The following is a 21,644-nucleotide window of genomic DNA, read 5'->3' on the forward strand; positions in this document are numbered from 1 at the left end:
CAGGCGTAAGATATTTTTACTAACAAATCTCTCAAGTGCCTCAGATGTCCTTGGTCTGAGTACCAAATCCAAGGACTGATATTCCCAAAGTCCTCACTCCTACCATGGCTGTGCTCCTCCTAGGTAGTTGACATTGACCATGACTGGGAACGCTCTGAGCCCCAAAGAACAAGACAACTAAGACCCCTGGTGTATCTGTTTTGTGGGTTTTTGAAATTCCAAAGTGAGAGGACACTGCTCTTAGTCAGCTTTCTGTTTCTATAACAAATAGCTGGAGATAGTCAACTTATGAAGACAAAAAGTATACTTTAGTTCATAGTTTTGGAGGTTCAGTCTAGGATGGGATGGATCAACTGCTTTTAGGGCCCCTGTGGAGGATAGCACATGAAGCACATCATGGTGGAGGAGTAAAATCACTCATCTCATGGCTAAGAAGTGAGAAAAAGAAAGACAATGAGGCTGTGGTCTCACTCTCCTTTAGAAGATACTCGAACAATGAACTGAAGACCTCCAACTAGGCCCCATGTCTTAAAGATTCCATTATCTTCCAATGAAGCCATGCCCAACATGCTCTTCAGCACACGGACCTCTGGAGTAAACTTAAGATCCAAACTATAACAGTACTTAAAAGAAAATTAACAAGCTCAGCTATCTCACCCAGCAGTGAAGGTGTTCACCGTTAATATCTGTTCCAGGAAGGAAGCACTTGGGAATATGTGTTCTCCTTGCTTTCTAGTTAGCAGTGTGAGGATTTTTCAAGCCCAAAATCACATGAGAGAATAGTCTATCCATGCTGATTCCTGACAGTCCCAGCCGTCCCTCATGCAATTTTCTAAAAAACCTGAAGTTCATTTCTTCCAGTACCCAAAAGAGCTTTCAAATCATCTTTGATGGGAAGATGGAAAATATTCCTTACCCTCTCATGTCCCCTTAAACCAAAAATGGACAACAGTGAATTTCCAGCATCTCTTTCTCCACAGCAGCAGCTAGACTGCTGTCCTGGATATCAGCCGGTATCAATTCAGGAATCCAAATACATTTTAGGATTGACTTAAGCAAGACAATTAAAGAGACAAATTTGATTTTTTTTTAAACTCAGCAGTTAAAATAAATGCATTTATCTGACTATAGATTTCTATTAGCTGAGATACCTAACAGGTGATAGTTCAAAATCTGCTGATCAGAACAGTTAAAACGGGAGTATGGGAAATCGTCAAGAGCTAAAAGTTCCATTTTCCACAAAAAATAGTTCATTAGACCCCACCCTCCTTTATCTTGGGGATATGCACCAAAACTCTCAGTGGGTGCCTGAAACCTCAGATGAATCTCTACACACTGTTTTGTTTTTTCCTATACACACACACACACACACACACACACACACACACACACACACACATTTAATGGCTATTCCGTTTAACTAAGCATTTATCGTGCAATGTGGCCATATCTTTGGCAGTTTGAGGTGTGACAGCAATACAATCATAATTTTTTTTTCCTTTACATAATTTCATAGATAGAAGGTTTCTTCTTAGCATACATCTTAACAATTCAGGATACAATATTTTTTTTCTTCCTGTAAGTTAAGAAATTCATTTATATCTGGGTCTTATCCCCAAGATATCTCATTATTTATATGCAGATATTCCAAAATGTCAAAAAACTCAAAGACCTAAAACACTTCAGGTCCCAGGCATTTTAAACAAAAGGATACTCAACCTGTACTTTTTGAATAAGCAAATGAACAAGTAACATATTTTAAATACCATTTCCTAACACTTTCTTTTATCAGAGGACCAAAATGCCATCTTCGTATTTAACACACGACTGGTGATCTCAGGCATCATTTGAACATTCATGCAATGGGTCCTCTCCTGACGGGCAGCTGGGGTTCCCACTTGTGTCTCTGCTTAGAAACAGAACTGGAACACACAGCCTTTCTCATGGGCATATATTTGCCAACAAAAACGAATATTAAAAATGAGAAAATACAAATACTTTAAAGTTTAATAAGAATAAGCAAAAAAAAAAAAAAACCTCACTAAAACGTGTCTGAGCTACTTGTTTGGCAAATTAGCAGGCAATCTTTTTGCTCGGCAAAGACGTAGGCTCAGATTGTGTCAAGTGACATCCTGTAGTGAATTATTACAATAAAATTATAGGGTTGATAAGAGAGAAAAATTACAGGGAAAATAACTCATGCTGAGCTTTGAAGAGAGGAAAACAACGGCTGCAACAACAACAACAACAAATCCCCAACAGTTGCCTCTGGTGAAGGCACGTCCCTCATAAAAACTGCCCTGAGCCAGGTGTGGTGGGGCCTGTAAGTCCGGTGACTTGGGAGGCAAGAGAATCACAAGTGCAGGGCCACCCAGGGCAATTAAGGGAGACCCTGCCTCAAAATACAAAAAGTACAAAGAGCTGAGGATGTAGCTCAGTGGTAAAGTGGGGGAGGGGGTCGTCCCTGTCGCTCGGTAGTGCATTTGTCCCTCTTCATGGGTACTCTGGCAGAAAGGTACTCAGGATGTGCTCAGGAGACTATGAAATGCTCAGATCTTACAGTAAATTAAGGGGAAACTCGGTAGGACCAAATTCCTCTCTCTTCGGTGCTAATGCTACCCCTCCTGTCCTGCCTTCTCAGCTACTCCCCTGACATGTTCACATCACATCCTATTTTTTTTTTTTCAAAAATCCTCAAGGGAAATAGTCACTTAGTTATCACCTACCTCCAAGAATCAATGGACCTCAACAAATCAAATACCAACTATGTTTTTTCAGAGTAGAAGTTGGCCCCTGGTAAGCTTTTCCAACCTCCTTTTCCAAATAAAAATGCTAAAGCCATTAACTGTGCCCCTACCTCAGAGTCCCTAAGGAGCTCTGCCAGAGCAACATCTGCCACTGCTTCCTCACTGAATTGCTACAGAACCTCCGCCAGAGAGGGTGGGGACGTGTCCTACTTTCAACCTCTAGGCAATCACTGGTCCATCTCATGTGCAGGACAGTATACATCCTTTTCTTAAAAAAGGATTGACCCCATAGGGCATGGTAGTGCATGCCTGTAATCCCAGACACTTGGGAGACTGAGGCAGGAAGATCAGAACTTTGAGGCCAGCCTCAACAACTGTGCAAGATCCTGTCTCAAAAATAAATACATAAAAAATGCTGGGGGGGCGGGGCTGGGGTTGTGGCTCAGCGGTTGAGTGCTCGCCTAGCACATGCAAGGCCCTGGGTTTGATCCTTAGCACCACATAAAAAAAAAAGGAAAAGAAAGGCATTGGGTCCAACTATAACTAAAAACTAAACATTTTTTTTTTAAGTGCTGGGGATGTGGCTCAGTGGTTGAGTGCACCTGGGTTCAATTCCCAGAAGGGAGGGGGGAAAAAAAACCTTCCCTGCATCTGCAGTAGATTCAGCTGAGTAATTACTGATAACTGTTCATCATCCCACAGACTGACAGTGTTCAGTTTTCAAAGAAATCACAAGCATGAAGACGACCGTTTCCTGGAGAGTGGTGCACAAATGTTGGTTAGTGCAGTCACCTAAAATGTCTCCCTGGTTGAGAGCAGCAAATGACTCTCAGCCATGGACCTGTTTTGCCTTCTGAGGTGAGGCAAGCATCTTGTCCGTGGTGCTTTGCTTCATTTCCCACTCCGCCGTTAGGCTGCGGGATACCCAAACTAATAACAATACACAGCATTCGTCAACAATTTCCATTTTCCAAGATGTCACAGAAGAGATGCCCTCAAAAGAAAGATGCTGCAAATCAAGGAGAAAATAATCAAGGCCAAATAAACTAGGTCACTAGATTTATTTCTGAGTGAATAAGTTGGACATGTTTCTGAGCCACAGAGTATTAATCTAGAAGAGCAATCAAGCTGCCTGCCTCATTCTGGAGAGGAAGGACCAGGGCCAGGGTGATTAAGTACCTCCCCTGTGAGTTACAATGTTCTGGTTAGAAAATGCCCCAGTACGATAAGAGATTTTCCATGTGAATATTATTTTGTCGAACTGGTATGTGAAACAGAGTTAAAGATAAAACAGGTAAAAATGCTAGCCCAGCATTTCACAAACTGGAACATTAATTCCAAGAAGGACAATGCTCTTATGACATCTATTATTTGGTTAAACATAATTAGAAAATGCTGCACCAATTAACTTTGGTCTTTCTCCTTCTGAGCAATATCACCTCTGCTCTTCTCCCCCAATTTCTAGGGCAAAGGAATATAAAAGCAAGAGCTTCTATTCAGGAATTGCAGACAAGACAATGAAAACACAATAGAAAAAGAAAGAAACACACACATACACACACACAGACACACACACACACACAAGTTGAATAATGAACTGTTGCCACAACTGGACCATTAAATCACCAAAACTGAGATCAGGTAAGGGAGGCCTCAACTCCAACCTGGGAGGCCAGTAGCCTTGGGCAGGGATCTGGTCACCCTGAACTTCCACTTTATTACTTACTTGTAATTGGAAGCTTTGAATAAGACAAACTCCAAAATGAACCTTCAGCTAAAATAAGACACTTTCAGGAATGCACAATATATCTCCTGAGTGAATATTTACCAAAACATGAACTCAGTAATGGGTGGCTTAAAAAAATAAATGCAGAAAGAGATGCACTACATGCTCACACACCACTCAAATACTGGGAAAAGAATATCATGAGTAATTATCAATATTAACTTAAGTCTTTGTCCTTGGTCAAAACAATGAATGATATGATTCCAGAATGCATCAGGATTTTAACAATACAGATGTCCCGTCTGTAAAGTGTATTTCCATTTTATCATTCCAACATAAGTATTTTCAATAACTGACCAGGAAATGATTTGCTTTTAAAGCTCTGGATTGAAGTGTTGGCTGATGTTGAATATACCTCATTAAGGTATTTATCTGAGTACACAAAACCAACATCCTATCTAGAATTTCATTGTAGGTTTTTCTTGGGTGAGTGGTGCACATCTCCTGTGCCCACTTGGAAGATCACAGCTGAGGTCTAGACTGGGGTAACAGCCAGCTCATCCAGTTAATCCCAAATTCTATCTAGTTTAGCACCATATACAAGGAATTTATCCCAGCCATACATGTTTCTAATTTTCAGTCATTTCACACAGAAGTAAGAGTATAGTCTGGTAAGGAATAAGAATATCAGGAAAGGAACTATTTAAAGTTTAAAGAAGAGCACAGCATGTAATGGCAAGATGGCTTTGGGATGAGACAGTCCAAAGTTGAAGTTCTACATCTGCATTTACTCCTCCACATGTTGTAACAAATCATGTAACTCCTTAAGCTTTAGTTTCCTCTCTAAAAACCAAGAAGTAAATACCTATCTGACATGCTGTGGGCTTACAAATAATGGCAGATTCCACTAGAACATAAGCTCCACCTGGGCAGGAATTTTTTTGGTTTTACCTTGCTGCTATGTAGAAAAGTTCACAGCACATAATAGGCATTTAAGAAATATCTGATGCAGAAGGGAATGTGTGTAAAATGACTACCTCAATTGGTACTCCAAAGATCACTGAAATTAACATAGTCATAAAATATTGAAATACTGACCACTCTGACCACTAGTCTCAACCTTAGCCATAAAAAACCTTAATTATAATATATAATATTAACAAAAATGCCCCTGGCAAAGTTGGTTCCAAGTAAAAGGATTATCTTGGTAGAACAGAAATATTTACTCTGTTCAATGCCAAACATTTTTAGTTGCATTATAATAATATAATCAATGTATGTATGTAGATATAATTCATGCTCTAGATGAAAGAAGGTATTGGTCATTCAAGTTATGCACAATACACTATCTTTTAGAGCCTATACATTTCAACCTTTCCTATTCTACTCAGATTCTGAAGCACACAGGTAAAACCAACAGTCCATGCTCTAAAATATCATGGGAGTTGAGAGTCTTCAGAGCACACACATATGTATTTCTAGATTCTGATCAATGTCTACATTTTTTGAGCCAAAAAAGAAATATAATTCTTCTTAAAAGCCATCCTAATTGGGGGGAGGGGAGATCTTAAACAATAAAAAAAGCAAAGTAAAGCAACAGATTCAAAACAATACACAAAGTTTTTAGTTTTACTATGATTACCAAAAATCAAATTATAAACTATATTTTGATATTGAAAGAGAATAACAAGATATGAAAATATCAGAACCATCATAGCTTTAGCAAACAGGGATATACAAAATGAGTAATTCCCGTGATAATATTCCATAAGGACAAACATCTGCTGCACTCATCCTACAAGGGCCACAAATGCCCTGACACAGTGGTTTCCATACTTGCATATTTCACAGACTGGGAAAGTGGCATTACTGAACATCAGTGATGTGAGACATGGGTACTGAGGCAAAAATTATCCATACTGATTTCTGAATAGATGCTTTGTAAGTGTGAATTTCTTCAAGGTTTTTTTTTGTCTCACCAAGTCTTCCTTTGATTCTTAGTCACTAGTCACCTTATTGTAAATCTTGTTTTTTCTTCCTCAAACAAAATGGGGCTTTGCAAATGAAACTATAAACCAACACCACAAATCAGAAATAGGCTAATACTATTAATCTGACATAAACAAATAACTTACAATCTTTTTTACAAAATACAATGCAATTATTCTTTATTCAAATTCATCTAATTTTTAAAAATTTTAGTAACTTTTTTTTGTTTGCTAATTAACTTTTTTGAGAAAAGGCATACAATATCACGTCCTTCCTACTATTTTTGGTTTAAACTTTTTTCTTTTAAAAAAAGTACATGTGTGGGGCTGGGAATGTGGCTCAGGCGGTAGCGCGCTCGTCTGGCATGCGTGCGGCCCGGGTTCGATCCTCAGCACCACATACCAACAAAGATGTTGTGTCCGCCGAGAACTAAGAAATAAATATTAAAAAAAATTCTCTCTCTGTCTCTCTCTCTCTCTCTCTCTCTCTCTCTCTCTCTCTCTCTCTCTGTCCCCTCTCTAAAAAAAAAAAAAAAGTACATGTGTGGGTGCATACAGATATAGCTTTATAATAACTCACAAATGTTTAAATGCATATTCTATATAAATGAATCTATGTGAATATCTGTATGTGTATGTTTATCCCTACAAATATGAATTCATTTAACTTTCAACTCTCACAATTTATGAAATAGGTACTATTATTATTACCAACTGAAGAAATTGATGCACGTAAATGTTATTAAACTTTCCTTGGATCATAAAGTTGGCAATCGGCTGGGCTCTTAATTAGTACCCTATACTGTTAACATCTGCTTTCCTACCATAAGAGAAAAACAATTTTGGGGCTATCTCTATTGATTATCTGCAGGAAACAAGGTAGCTCTGCAACCTCAGGAATTCCACTTTGCTAAAATACAATCTCACATCCTCTGAGCAGGTCAATGTGGGATCAGAAAACCAAAGCAATGAGAAATTATCCACGAGAAAGACCACAGTTCCGGGAAAATGTTCACATGGCCCAGCAAGGCTCCATGGCCTGGCATTTTAAAACTAATTCTGTAAGCATTAGTAATACTAACTCAGAACACACTGTGGTCAACCTTACCTCAATTTCCATTTTGAACATGCACATAAACTTCCCATAAACAAAACAAGGCTAATATTGCTATCCACACCTTAGAGATGACAACAATAAAATTAAGGGGCACTGAAGAACTTGCCTATAGCTGACACTATTAGTAAAAAGTGGCTGAATTGGGATTCAATGTGAACATTATATAATTTAGAAACAGAAATCTGATCAACACATTATCATATACATATAATTATAACATACATGAATGATTATTATGTATATTATATGCAACAATACAAAACACAAAATAACACTTTACATATATCTTCTCAGAATTTAGAAATCTGAGAATGATTTTTGGGGGTGCAGGCCTCCTGAATCCTAAGTTATTAGAGAATATCTAAGTTGATATCTTTTCTACAATCAAAAAACTTTTCTTTTCTGCATTAACATTACTGCAGGTACTGTAAGACCGCACCTCCATCTGAGAAGGTGTCTTTTATAGAAGGAATCATGGATGCATATTTAATATCTATGAGGATGATGCTGATGCTGGCAATTCTGTTGAAACATTTTCAGCCTCACCCTCTTTTCAGTATCAGATAGAAGGCCCCTAGGAAACAAGACAGCTCCATCAAGCAATTCCATTTTACAGAAGGCCATAAAAACAATTACCTATGTCATGGGAGACTCTTTAAAAAAAAAAAAAAGAAAAAGGGCTTCAAAAAAGGGCATCATACTTGATGGTCCAGGCCTAGACAGAATCCTGGCTGAAGAACCAGTTGAATAACAGTCATCATCAGACATCTAAAAATCAGGGAGGCCAAATACAGACAGGGCCAGAGATGGGACACCTGTGTTTTTAAGTCAGACCTATTCCTGGAGATCATCACAGAATCGGTTTACAAGGAATGATTAAGGAGAAACCATGCCTCCCACACCTTCAGTTTATTCAGAATATCTAAGAGGACATATTTACCAATCAATTGACTTCTCTTTATCAACCAGACATCATCAAATCATCCTGCCAATCCTAGAACTTCACTCAAGAACATTATTGGCATCAAGCAGAAATGCAATTAAATACAAATTTAACAATAAGTAGAGAACATTCAATTTCACCAACATGCACCAAGAAACTAGATCTAGAAGAGAAATTTCGGATTTCTGCTCTCCCAATATCTACATGTGCAACTTAGATTTAGAGAAAACTTTAATTGCCTAGAAAGAAATAAAAATAAGACAGTACACCAAGAACTTTCTTGAGGATACGAAATCCTTCAAAACTAAGTTACAAATCACTTTACAGACAGGAAAATGTAACTGTCAATCTTTATACTTCAGAAAAATCTATAGGAGTCCAGACAAAAAAAATTACCATTCTTTTTTCTTTGATTAGAATGCACACCTAATCAAACTCTCCCTTATCTACTTGGTTCTTAACTAAAGAACTCAGAATTAACACCAACTGCACTTTGATTTTCCCAGTGCTGAATACAGAGAGTGAAAATTAGAAGTGTACAAATTAGTTTCCATATGATAAGACAATGGAATATTCATTGGTTAAGGAAAAAAAAAAAGTCTGTTTACCTTCGACTGTGCTAAAATTGGAAGAGATCAAAAGGGGGAAGCCAGATGGTGTATCAGATAAAGTATTAACAAAATGAACGTGCTAATTCTTAGGGAGGGGGAAATTACTCTACTCTAACTAACGAGCATAAAAAATCCCACATCCAAGTTAATTGAAAACCACTGAAACACAACTGTCATCCAGGGAAGCATGGCCACACTCCCTGCCCATTGGAGTAAGGACTTGGTCTGATCTACAACAATTAGCTCACATCTCAGAGGGTCCTCTAGGTGGACAGCCAAGCTCCTCTCATTAGGGTTCCTCACGTTTTAAGGTTATATGATGTTAAGTCAAATCGTTTTTAACAAAATCATTATCTGCCATGTAAAATATTAAAGATTGATGTAGAATTTTCCTTCATAAGTTTATGGGACTGTTTCACATGATATTTCTAAACTTCTGCAGCATTTAAATATTACTGAAGGGTGGGGATATAGCTCAGTGGTAGAGCCCAAGCAAAACAACAACACCTCATTTATAAGTAAATACAAATAAGTGAATATTTAGTAAGCAACTATTAAGTGCCACGCACTGTTCTAAGAGGGGGACATCTACAGCAGTGAATACATAGGTATAAATCCTGTCTCCGTGTATCTCATAATCTGGTTGAAGGAGACACGATGAATGAGTAAAATATATTGTCACAAGTGAGAAGTATTCCAGGAAGGGACCCAGGCTGTGCTGGAGAGGAGTGGGAGAACGTGAGAAGGGGGTAGGTTCGGGCTTCACTAACAAGCAAAGGATTATGGGAGCTAAGGGAGTGAGCAGCTGTGTAAATAAGCTGGGGGAGAATGTTCCAGGCTGAGGACCACAAGTCCAAGTCCTCTGCATGATCCAGGTTAAGGGTCAGTGAGGAAGCCGTGACCTTGATTAAGACAATGGAATATTCATTGGTGAGAAAAAAAAAAGTCTGTTTACCTTCGACTGTGCTAAAACTGCCCAGCCTCCATCACTAAGAAGTATACCATGAATGAATACTACATGTTATCAACACACAGGAATCTACGTGACTCTCAGACACGCTGATAAACAACAGAGCAAGCTACAGACAGATATACGCAGTGTCATTAAAGATAGTGAAGCATTAAAAACAATATCACAAATAATTTAATGATGCTACCTATAGTGATGGGGAAGGATATCTATGGTTACATTGGACAGTTTCAGAAGAATAGCAGCTCAGGCACAGGTTTGGAGGGAAATGCGGGGGTAATGTTTCCTTGAGGTGGATGCTGAAGTAGGGAGGTGGTTATTAGACTCTCCTTCAACCTTCTCATGCTATCAGAACCTTTTCACACTGTTTTTTTAAAAAGAACCCTCCATCTTATCTCAGCATTCCCTGGCTGCTTAGCTATTCACCCTTGGGTCCAACCCAGGCTGATCTCTGAGTCATGGGCCGGTCAATACCAATATTTCTGTTCAGCCAAGGATCAAGAATATGCTGCCACTGATAGAATCAATTCCATTTTCAAGAGGAGAATAAGAGTATATTAAGGGAATTAAAGAGCTGCCATGACTTCTCTGGTAACTCTGCAATTGCACATTAGAGACCCTGTGATCTACAGAAAAGCGCCACTTGAAAGAAAACATCGCAGATTTATATTTGGTGCTTTCAGCCCAGCCAGCCGCCTGTCACCATTTTAAATACAGCCCCTCATCTACCTAGGAGGTCAGCATTTTCAGTTGATGTCACCTCTGCTTCTCAACCAAATCCTCTACAAAAATAGAACATGGTGGAAAAAACTGACATTCTGTTTCTGAAAAGACAAATTTCTTTTCTATTTCTTGCCTCCCCCCTCCAGCAGGGTAGAAAGAGCAGCGGTTGGTTTCTCCTCCAGCTTCCAAGTCTCCCTGCTGGTGCGCTAGAGCTCCACGTCCTGACTTCTTCTCTCTAGGAAACCCACTCCAGGTGGCTGCCCTTAGAAAAGGGGGGTTGAAGAGGAAGGAAAAGCCAAGAAGGGGAAGAATCGGTGCACTTACTGGGAAAACCAGTGCTGCTGCTCTAAGCTCCTCATGGCCTTCAAGAGCACAGCCAAGCTCAAAGGGAAGAGGCCAGAGGTCAAGATCAACTGGATGCTGGAGGACCTAGGCACTGCTTGGTCCGTGATTACATTTCCCCCCATGATTTCTTTCCTCCTTGCAGACTCTTTTCACTCTTATCCTCTTTGGTAGCCTCATCCTCCATAGTTGTAATTACCTTCCTATTTGGATGATTCTGATTCTCCATCATTGAGCTGAAGTGCCCTGATTTCCTTATTACAGCCCTTGTCCCAGTGAACTGCAACAGCTCAGGAGGCAAGTTCTTATCTCCAAGCCAGGATGGCAGGAAACCCATGAGGATGGGAACTGCTGTCCCATCCAGCTCAGTGACTGCACAGGGCTGGCACTTCAGGATATGCCCCATGGTTAGGAGGAGGAACAAAAATATAGACTGCAGGAGCAGAGCAGGAAAGCAAGCAAAGACATTTCTGCATCTGAGGGCTTTCCGTGGTCCCCAACAACCGGACAATTATTATCTCACACCTTTACAGTTCAAAAGGGGCTTTCCTGAATGTCACTGGATCTCCACAAGAATCCTGCAGGAAGAAGAAAGCGGCTGCTCTGCACATTTACAGATGAATGCGTGTTCATTAGCCAGGCCACAAATAAGTTCAAGCCTATGAACCCATCATGTGCCCACCAGATACTTCAAAAGAATATGAGTTGGTATAATGTCAAATTCTGGATCCTGATTTTACTAGAATGCACAAACAGGCAGGTTAATATGTTTTAGGATCAGGGACAGATGAAGATTTCATAAGCAATGAAGATTCTACAAATGTGGAGTACTTTCTTAAGGAAAAAGATTATAAAACTATGAATTCAAATTTAGGTGCAAACCATGGAAAACCATTCTGCCAGGAATATCTCCTGAAGCTTCGAAAGTCCACGTCTGAATGGAACCGCAGAAGCAATTAAACTTACATGATAGAGAGTACACATTTTAAGTCAAAATACTATCACAAGGGAAGCCAAGCTAAGAGAGCCAAGCCAAGAAAGAAAAGTAGTGAGTCAGAGCTATTTATTCAGCAGCTAACAGGAGACCGCTCTGTAACAGGTACTGTACCAGGCTCAAACACGGTACCTGCCAGATACCTCTTAAAATCTAGAACTGACATCACACTTGCAGAGAAGAGGGGCAAAGAGGAATACAGGATGTGATGAAATGTTAAACATCCCCCAAGTAACAGCATCCAAAGAAGTCTTCTACACTCAAAGCCACTGGGATCCAATCCGACTCAGATCACTCATGGCTATTTGAAATCGTATTTGCTTGTCCCCCCTGTTTAAAATACAGGTCGTAGAAGAACAGAGCTTGATTTGTCCTGTTTATTATTGCAATCCTAAGACTGAGCAAGGAACCAGTAATAAGCATTCCCTAAGTATTTGTGGAACAACAAATTAGCAGATAAAGGAACAAAGAAAGAAACACAATTTTTAAAAAGCTCAAAGTGTCCTGGTATGTGTCATCAGTCTTTTCAATGTGAATATGTATTTAAGTACACTTTGGTGAATCTTTTAATTCTGTCACTGTGGTCAAAGAGTATCCTGCCTGGACAAATTATAATTTCAAAAAGTTTGGCTCAAGGCCAAGAGCTGAGAAGCAGTATTGGCAGTAACCTTGAAGTGGAAGCTGATTCAAAAGATGGGTTGGTTTGTTTTCTTTAGGTTGAGAGACACTTGAACAAGAGTCATTTGGAGATAATTCTGAGGCTGGCCTGCATTCAGTTTGTGGGTACAGTAAAGCATCCACTGAGATAAGGAGCCACCAGCAACACAGGCTCTTGAATACACTAATATGATCAAATAAGATATTTTAATATGCCAGCCAGAAGAAGCCTAAGGCAAGGAAAGCATCAAGTTGAAATCCAACTCTTTAACAAGAACATGTAAAAATAACAGGTCTGAAGGTAAACATAAACAACTAGTAAATATTGCAGGCAGACTACATAACTAGAAATTGAGTGGAAAAAAATCATTAAGTTTAATTTACGTGTGTGTGTGTGTGTGTGTGTGTGTGTGTCTCATCTTTTATAAAAGATCTTCACACATGTCTTGGTCTTAGTGCTAAAGACTCTTAGTACACTTAGCTTCAATTTTGCATGTTTGATGATACCTGGAGACAGTTCAATAGGGGGGAGTCATCATTATGGTCTGAAGATGGGTGATAACTCACGGGCTTGCTGGCCCTGTACCAAGCAGGGGAAATGCTGAAAAAAATATTTTAAGTTCCTAAAGGATGATTAACAACTACAGCCTCTTGAATTCACTTTTGGATTCTAAGAAACCAATGCAATCTATATGTACCATACAGTGACTTTTATTTTGCTGTCCCTATATATGGCTTAAGTGAGTATGTGTGTCCTCCTTGAATATGAATACAGCACATAAAGTGCTAACTAACATACACTTCATTACAATCTCATCACTCACCACTTGTTAATATCACTAACACAGTAATACCTATAGAGAAAACAAAGTTTAAGTTTCACATATGTAAGAACTTCATAATACTTTTGAGAATATCAGTGGGACCCAAATAGTTCAGTATGATTTTGATCAAGAGAATTATTTACGCAGGGAAACATCCCTTCTTCACTGTCATTTAACTCCTTTATCAATCACAATGACCAAAAATTAACCCCAACTGCTAGACACATGAAGAGCCATGTATTTTCACTTTGATTATGTTAATCCTCCTCACCATTCAGCTCCATAACTACTATCATCCCTATTTAATAGATGAGAAAACTAGCCCTTTACCCTGTTTCCTTAACCTTTTAAATTTGACATAATTTCCTAGGGCAACAAAAATTGCCAGTGCTGTACCAGCCAAAATGGAAACCCAGGCATTCTGAGCCCAGGGCCAGAGCTTTTTGCTCTATGCTAAGCATTTTCTTAAATATTAGTTTTATTTATTTATGGTGCATTACCTTTCCAGATTTAATGCTTAGCTGAAAATAGCCAATAAGCTGAAGAATCGTTAAGACAAGAGTCTTTAGTCTTTTAATTCAAAATGTGGTCCAGGGCCCACTTGCATCAGATGCCACTGAGCTACCTGTTGGATAGAGGTTGCCTGGATGCAGCTCCAGACAGACCTAATAAGTGAGAATCTGTGGATGGATCCCCTTAACATACTCCATAACCAATTCCTCCTTAACAAACTCCCCAGGTTATTCTGTTGCCCATGAAAACTTGAAGACCCTTGTGTCTCATTCTTTGCAAACCTCTAAAATTGTCGTTTGGAGTTTCATACTTAACCAAAAGCTACATTACCATCAAGAATCATGTTCTAGATTATGGGGTTTGTGGTGGAAAGCCACAAATATTCTAGACTCTCTTTAAGGGTCACCTTTGGATTCTCAAAATTTCTAACAGTAGTCCCTAGTAACAAGCAAAAGAAAGCAAACAATATTCAACTAGCTGAAATGGAAAAACATGAACTATGTGCCTACTCTCATTACTCGCTGACCTAGATGTTTATAATATAGATCTCATTTCACGCAGCACCACTACCATATCACAGCTGGGGACCCTTGCCCAGAGAAAGGGAGTGAGCCACCCAGAGCTAACTAGTTCAAGATTACAAGGTGCTTCAATCTGTGTCTTGTGTAACTTAACATATTCTTTTTATTCTACGACATGGCTGCTCCCCATGAATTACTGCTATCAACATTTCAAGAATTCCAAAGGTCTTGAGCTAGAGGAATAAGTCAACCCTATTCCCCCAGGCCTATACTTACTCCAAAATAGTTGTATAAAGTTCTATGGTTTGAGTCTTCAATGTCCCCAAAAGCTCCACATGCTCAAGGCTTTGGTCTCCAGCCTGTGGTGCTATGGGGAGGAAGAACCTTTAGGAGGTGGGGCCTAGGTCACTAGGGCTATTGGGATGTGGAGCTCTTCCTCTCTATGCTTTCCCTTGCAGCTGCCATGAGGTTTTCTTCCACTACACACAACTGGCATGATGTGCCGCCTTGCTCCAGGCCCAAAGCACCTGAGCCACGCAGTTACAGAGTGAAAGCTCTGAAACCATGAGTCCAATTAAATCCTTCCTTCTTACCAGGCGATTACCTTAGGCACACTTTCATAGAGACAGGAAAATGACTATCACAAAAAGCACCGAAAATTCATTAAGAATAATTCTCTATGATGAAATTGCCAAAGACTTTCTACATCTTTGTGACATCAAATGTTAGGTATAAAATGACATCCAGCAGACAACTCTTAGGCCTGGCCTTGAGCTTACAGACTCCTTCACAGAAGTCCACAGAAGTTAACAGAAGGGGCTGGGGATGCGGCTCAAGCGGTAGCGCGCTCACCTGGCATGCGTGTGGCCCGGGTTCGATCCTCAGCACCACATACAAACAAAGATGTTGTGTCCGCCGAGAACTAAAAAATAAATATTAAAATTCTCTCTCTCTCTCTCTCTCTCTCTCTCTCTCTCTCTCTCTCTCTCTCTATCTCTATCTCTCTCTCCTCTCTTTAAAAAAAAAAAAAAGAAGAAGAAGTTAACAGAAGTCTGGGAGACACGCCAGGCAGCATACCTTCAGGATCAGAACCTGATCAGAACCTGATCTTTAGCTGAATAAACATGGGGAACACAAGATGGAGATCCAAGCAAACCCAAGGCCAGTCAGCACCTTGTACTTGTAAATAACAACACAGTGGCCCACATCCCTGGAGACTTTGCATGAAATCTGTGCCCTGAGGCTGAGAGCTGACACCACTCAGAATATCTTGCCTCTGAAGGGTCTAGTTCAAGTTCAGGCTGTTTCGTGCACTGCCCCTTGGGGCCTATCTGGAGTCACATGGGAATTCAGGGTAGACTGGGCTGGGTGAAGCCCAACCTACTAAGAAGAGACAACATTAAAATTGGAAGGAAGATATTGGAAATGGTGAAAGTCTGATTATTTAGAATGACAAAAAGCAAAAGGTCCCACAGGACAGAGATGTACATAATGATCCTCAGAGATTTTAATTGTGCTCACTGTCCTGTTTACCACAGCCTTCTGATGCATGTGCTAGAAGAGGATGATGAAAAGGGCAGCAGTGAGGAGCAGGAGGAGGCAGGGCTAGATGACAATCTGATCAAATGATCCTTAGATGAAGGTAATGATCCTTTACCTGAACTGTACAGGACTAAATGAAATGTTTATTTGCCATTAAGCATAATGATGTGGGTACAGATTCACATATGTGAAAAAGCTTTCCTGAACATAGAGTTACGTAAAAAAGAAAATGATGCACAGTAGTATTTAAGACACAAGTCAAACCGGTAAAACATTATGCATCCATCCGTGAAAAAAAAAATATATATATATATATATATAAAATAATGTTATAGCTACTTACCAGACATGGTACACCAGGAGTTGTGGATAGTGTTTGTGTTATTGCATATTTAATCCTCATGCATTATGGGCTTTTATAAATGAACCCACTCACTCTAAGAAGTGAAAAGACTTGACCCACATCACATACTTATTGCACAAGGAATCCAGGAGCCCAGCCCAGATCAATTTGATGTTAAGACCCACTACAGATTTTACTTTCAGATACGTAGTTTTGGAAAGATATTTTTCAAGAATATTAACAGTATATATTTCCAAATGGGATTTCTTCTTTTTTTTTATTTCTTCAATACTGTCAGAATATACTGTAAAATGAGTGTGCATTATTTTTAACAACTGAAATAATAAAGGCATTTTAACTGGAAGGACAAATAAAAAGGAAAATGTTATCCTCTATTACATCTCATTTTGTACCTCTCACAGTCCAAAAATTCATAGTTAATCTTCAGCTAAACACAACCACAAAAAATATATAGAGTGAATTGCCAAAATATCAATCACTGAGAGGAAAAACTGTTACATTCATTTCTCAAAAATTTTGGATTAGTCCTTCAACAAAAGACCATCTGTCTCTATATTCCAAACTTTGCAATTTGTGCTACATTTATGATTAGATACACATTTTTCTTCCCTAGTTAACCACTTTCAATGGCTCCCCACTATCTAGTGAAGTGCAATATATCACAAAACCTTCTACAATCAGGCCACAGCCTCCCTCCTTAGATCATCTCCCACTACTCCCCAGCATAGAGGCTACACTCCAGCTAGTTCCGGCAAGCCCCATCCAGAATGTCTTCTCAAGAACTAATTTCTATCAAAATCTAACTATCTACCAAAGATCAAAATAGCAAACGAACATCATTCAACATATCTCTCCTATAAAATGAGGCACTTAGGAAACATAATTACTAACACATACAATTGACCCTGTAAATAAGCACTTAATATTATAAATCATTTTTTGAAAGCTAGCACAGCTAAGTGCTGCAGTATGGATATGAAATGTCTCCCACAGGGCCATGAGTCTCCCTCAGCCTGTGGTACTACTGGAAGGTGATGGAACCTTTTAGAGGTGGGGTCTAGTTGCAGGAAGTCAGGTCACTGGGGGTTCTGTCTTTGAAGCCCAATTTGGGACCCTGCCCCTCCCTGCCCTTTAGGCTCCTAGTAGTCAGGAGGTGAGCAGCTTTGCTCCACCACTGCCTCACCACAAGCCCAAAAGCAACAGGCCAGTGACCATGGAGGGAAACCTCCAAAACTGTGAGCACAGATAAATTTTTCTACTTTTTAAGTTGATTATCTCAGCTATGTTACAGTGATAGAAAACTGCCCTACTTCATAAAAGTGACAAACCATATCTCATGAAAGGCATGACATCATTGGTGGTAAGAGATAACATCATGCGATGCAGCACTCTGCCAATTGAGCAATGACTCACACATTTTTAAAGACTGCAATTTGAATTTTCCGCTTAAAAAACTTTTCGACTTATCTAGGTATTCAATGCATGCATAAGGAAAATTTAAGCAAATGAAATGTTCTAGGGGCTCCTAAAATTTTTCACACATACAGAATCCAACTCCCCCAACCTGCATGCCCACTCAGAATCACTACTCTTTATGATTTTGCATGTTACCATCTTCTGTGTCCCCAAGAGCACAGGAACCGTATTATTTCTAAAAAGAGTGCTCCATTACTGTCTTCAGGACTTTCTTCCAATCAGCTGATCTCCAATGTCCAATTTTTGATACACATTCACAATCAAATGAATTGGACTATCAGCTTCTTCTCCGCCATGATGGTCTTGTAAAACATATCCCATCTTCAGAGATGTTAAATGTGGGAGAAATAAGTTTGTTTTCAGAAATGATGAAATTTAAGGCCTGAATAAAATACATGGAAACTATATGACAATGTAAAACCATAGGTACCAAAGCCCCAAAAGAGAGATCTACAACAGAAAAGAATTTTTTTCCTTTTTTTAGTTCAACACTAGGATCAATACCATCTTCCAGCACTAATCCATTTCAGCTTTTGTCGCCCTCCCATCTGCTTCCTCCCCTCCTCTCTGAGTATTCCCCCTACACTGATGTCCTCTCTGACACCAATTAGAGCTGGCAGGGGAGGACACAGAACCCCCTGCAGTACTCCCCTCAAAGAAACCATTCTTTTTTAAAAATGTTTTTCATCTTAATACCTGCAGTATTCTCTTCTCTGATATGGAAAAACCTCTAGAAGTTACATAATTGGAGCTACAGACAGAGGACCAGAGTTTCTTATGAAGAGGATCCTGCTATTAAAAATAATGACTGCATGCGTGAGCATGGTAATTCGCATTTTTACATACACCACAGCGCTTCTTAAGCCATCCCATCTTTTTTTCCCCTAAAGTGCACCATAAGTCACAAATGGCCTCATTTTTTATTCAGTTCCATAAATATTTACTCAATACTTTAGGGGTTTCAATGTCTGCTTGGTTTGGGGACAAAAGCTGAAGGAGAAGTTCCCACCCACATCAGGCACTCACTCAGTGTAATTGGAAGAAAAAAAAACACAAGAGGCAGGTTAAATATTGCATTTGTTTTCTATGTCTAATATAGACCTTTCTGTTTCTCCCCTTTCCCCCAACCCTTTTGAATCTGTAAGGAAGAGCTATAAGAACAATGCCTCAAAATGTCAGCAATCTTAAAATTAAATTGTCAGCTTTTTCTCTATACTGCAAATTACAAAAGAATTAGAGGTTTGGTGCTAATAGAAGCTTACAATCCTAAAGTGTGCAATTTAACCAATCATCTGGAGGTCTAAAAATGTAGTACCCAAGACATTTCTACCAAGAGATCTGCAGTTCTGGTACCTAATTTCAACTTCTCTACTTCCACCATCCTTCCCATTTTTTTTCTCTTTTTCTTTTGATTTGGAAAAGCTACACAATTTAGTGAAATCTGCCCTGAGCTCTCATATATGTAATATCCTCCACATGAAAAACTGACAGTCATCTTAGCAATGAGATATAGAAAAGACAATGAACATCTACAGCTGCTCTGTAGATCTTCATATTTTTATACATATGATAAATTCAGAAATCAAAACATCAGATGTACTTAATAGTTTCAGAATCTCAGTTCTTCCTTTTATAATTTATGCAACACTAATTTGAGAGAAACATGTCTCAGATCTCTGCACTAGAATTCTAAATGAGGATTAAAATGCTAAATTATAAAATAATTAGCAAATAAAACAAAAATTTAAATGGCAATCAATTACCTCAAATTACTGCAGGTATCACTCACTACACTTGTGAAACCCCAAGCTTTAAATTTTTTTCCATTACCAACTGTAAGCACATCACTTAAAAAAAATGAGAAAGAACACTGCTTACCCAGAAAATGAACTGTACCTTTAAACAGACTATGTACTTTTAAAAGAAAACCCCAAGAATTTAAACCAAGAATCTTATTTTGGTGCAAAAAACAGTAAGAAACAGATTGACTCAATGCATTATTAAAATACTGACTCATTATTCTGATTCTTTAGATAATTTTTTTAAATTATAGTATTTTCCTTCACAAAAGGAATATTCAATAATTGCTACTGTTTAACCAAAAACCTCTTCTTCCTTGATCTTTGAGACATATTCTCCCATGCAGTCTTATATTCACTCTTTTGGTCCAATTCTCCAAACAATACCTTGTGGCGAAGTTCAATGTGAGAAAAGAGTCTCATTCATTCATCAGGCAAAGTTAAAGCCAGGAAGATGCTTCAGACAGTCTGGTTTTGCCTGCCCCACCCTTGTTTCCTCTGAGCCACAGTGATGTCACAACACCAACCAGGGCAATGACTTCACTGCTCCAGTCCTTGCTTCTGAGCACATAATTCTATACAGCCAGAGCAAATCAAATGACAGTAAAATCCTCCAGGAGCCCAGCGTGTCTGATGAATTCCCAACAAATTAGCAGCTAGCAAGCCTTCTGAAAGAAATAGATGCTGCAATTGCACCATTAAGGATCTCTCTAAATGAAGTGGTGCTAAAGATAAATTTGATTCATGGTTTTCAATGGTGCATCCATGCTCCATAATAAAGTTGACATCCAAAAGGGAAAACTAATGGGGTACTTGGAAAAGACTGTGAGAAGTAAAGATGATCAGGGGGTACTACTTAAGAAACCTCTCTCATTTTAGTCAAATTCTAAAAGAAAGAAACCACATTATGTTTCACTCTACCCTTGAAGTTCTATATTACTGGTGAGGGACATGAATTCTAATTTGTCAATTCTGAAACTTTTTAAAAGCATTAACTTAAAAGATAAATGCACATTCTACAACAAGGAAGAACACACTTGTACAGAAAGTTCCTGCCACACTTAATCCAATATATGGTAAATTCAGAAAAAAAAGCCACAAAATGATGATAACATCATCTCTTTTAAGACTTGGATTGTTGCCCCTCTTCTACTTAGGTGGTTCCTTAATGCATCTGATGTATCAGTTTTTAAAGGGCAATATATATGTAAATGTTTGCATCTGATCAAGTTTTTAAAAAATCATTGATCTAATTATTCTGACACAAATCAAAGTTGGCCCAAGTCCAAGCACCAGGCAAAATTGGTGACAAAAACTGCTTTTAACCTAAATCACATTCATGCAAAAGGAATGACTTAAAAATTAAATGTAAATATTTCACTGAGATGCTGACCTTTGACCTACAGCTCCTCAGTTCTTCACTTAAAAAGGGTTTATGAATTAAAGTGGCTACTCTTGACACTGATAAATCATTTACAAAACATGGGTTTGTTTTTTATTCACAAAAGTGACTTGCTTAAGTGTTGTAGCTAAACTTTATGCAATAATTTGTGCATCTAATTATTTTTCTTTCCTAAATCATCAGAAAATCATAATGCAAAGAGACAGTGTTTATTAGTGCCTTGCAAATTAACACATTAAAGTCACGCTTCTCTAGTCTAGAATTGTTTTCCTCTCATAATAATTTTGTTACTCCAAATAAGGTTTTAAAAGTTTGATGCCAAAATTAACATACTTTTTTAAAAAAATAAATACCCTCTCTGAGCTAAGATATAAATCACCTCCCA

At 38.8% G+C, this 21,644-nt stretch overlaps 1 protein-coding gene across 5 annotated transcripts in view; it reads right to left on the reverse strand.

Annotated features, from left to right (window-relative positions):
- The window catches only part of Epb41l3 (erythrocyte membrane protein band 4.1 like 3), a 228,260-nt gene that overhangs the window by 119,828 nt on the left and 86,788 nt on the right, over window positions 1-21,644 (reverse strand). Inside the window, exon 1 of one of the 5 annotated variants that reach the window (XM_040274913.2) lies at window positions 20,245-20,269. The exons of the other annotated variants lie outside the window; for them this stretch is intronic. The gene's annotated coding sequence lies outside the window, so the exon portion shown is untranslated. Of the gene's footprint in view, window positions 1-20,244; window positions 20,270-21,644 lie in introns of those variants that run through there. 5 annotated transcript variants of the gene reach the window in all.

Source organism: Ictidomys tridecemlineatus, chromosome 13, assembly GCF_052094955.1.
Source record: "Ictidomys tridecemlineatus isolate mIctTri1 chromosome 13, mIctTri1.hap1, whole genome shotgun sequence".
Lineage (NCBI taxonomy): Eukaryota > Metazoa > Chordata > Mammalia > Rodentia > Sciuridae > Ictidomys > Ictidomys tridecemlineatus.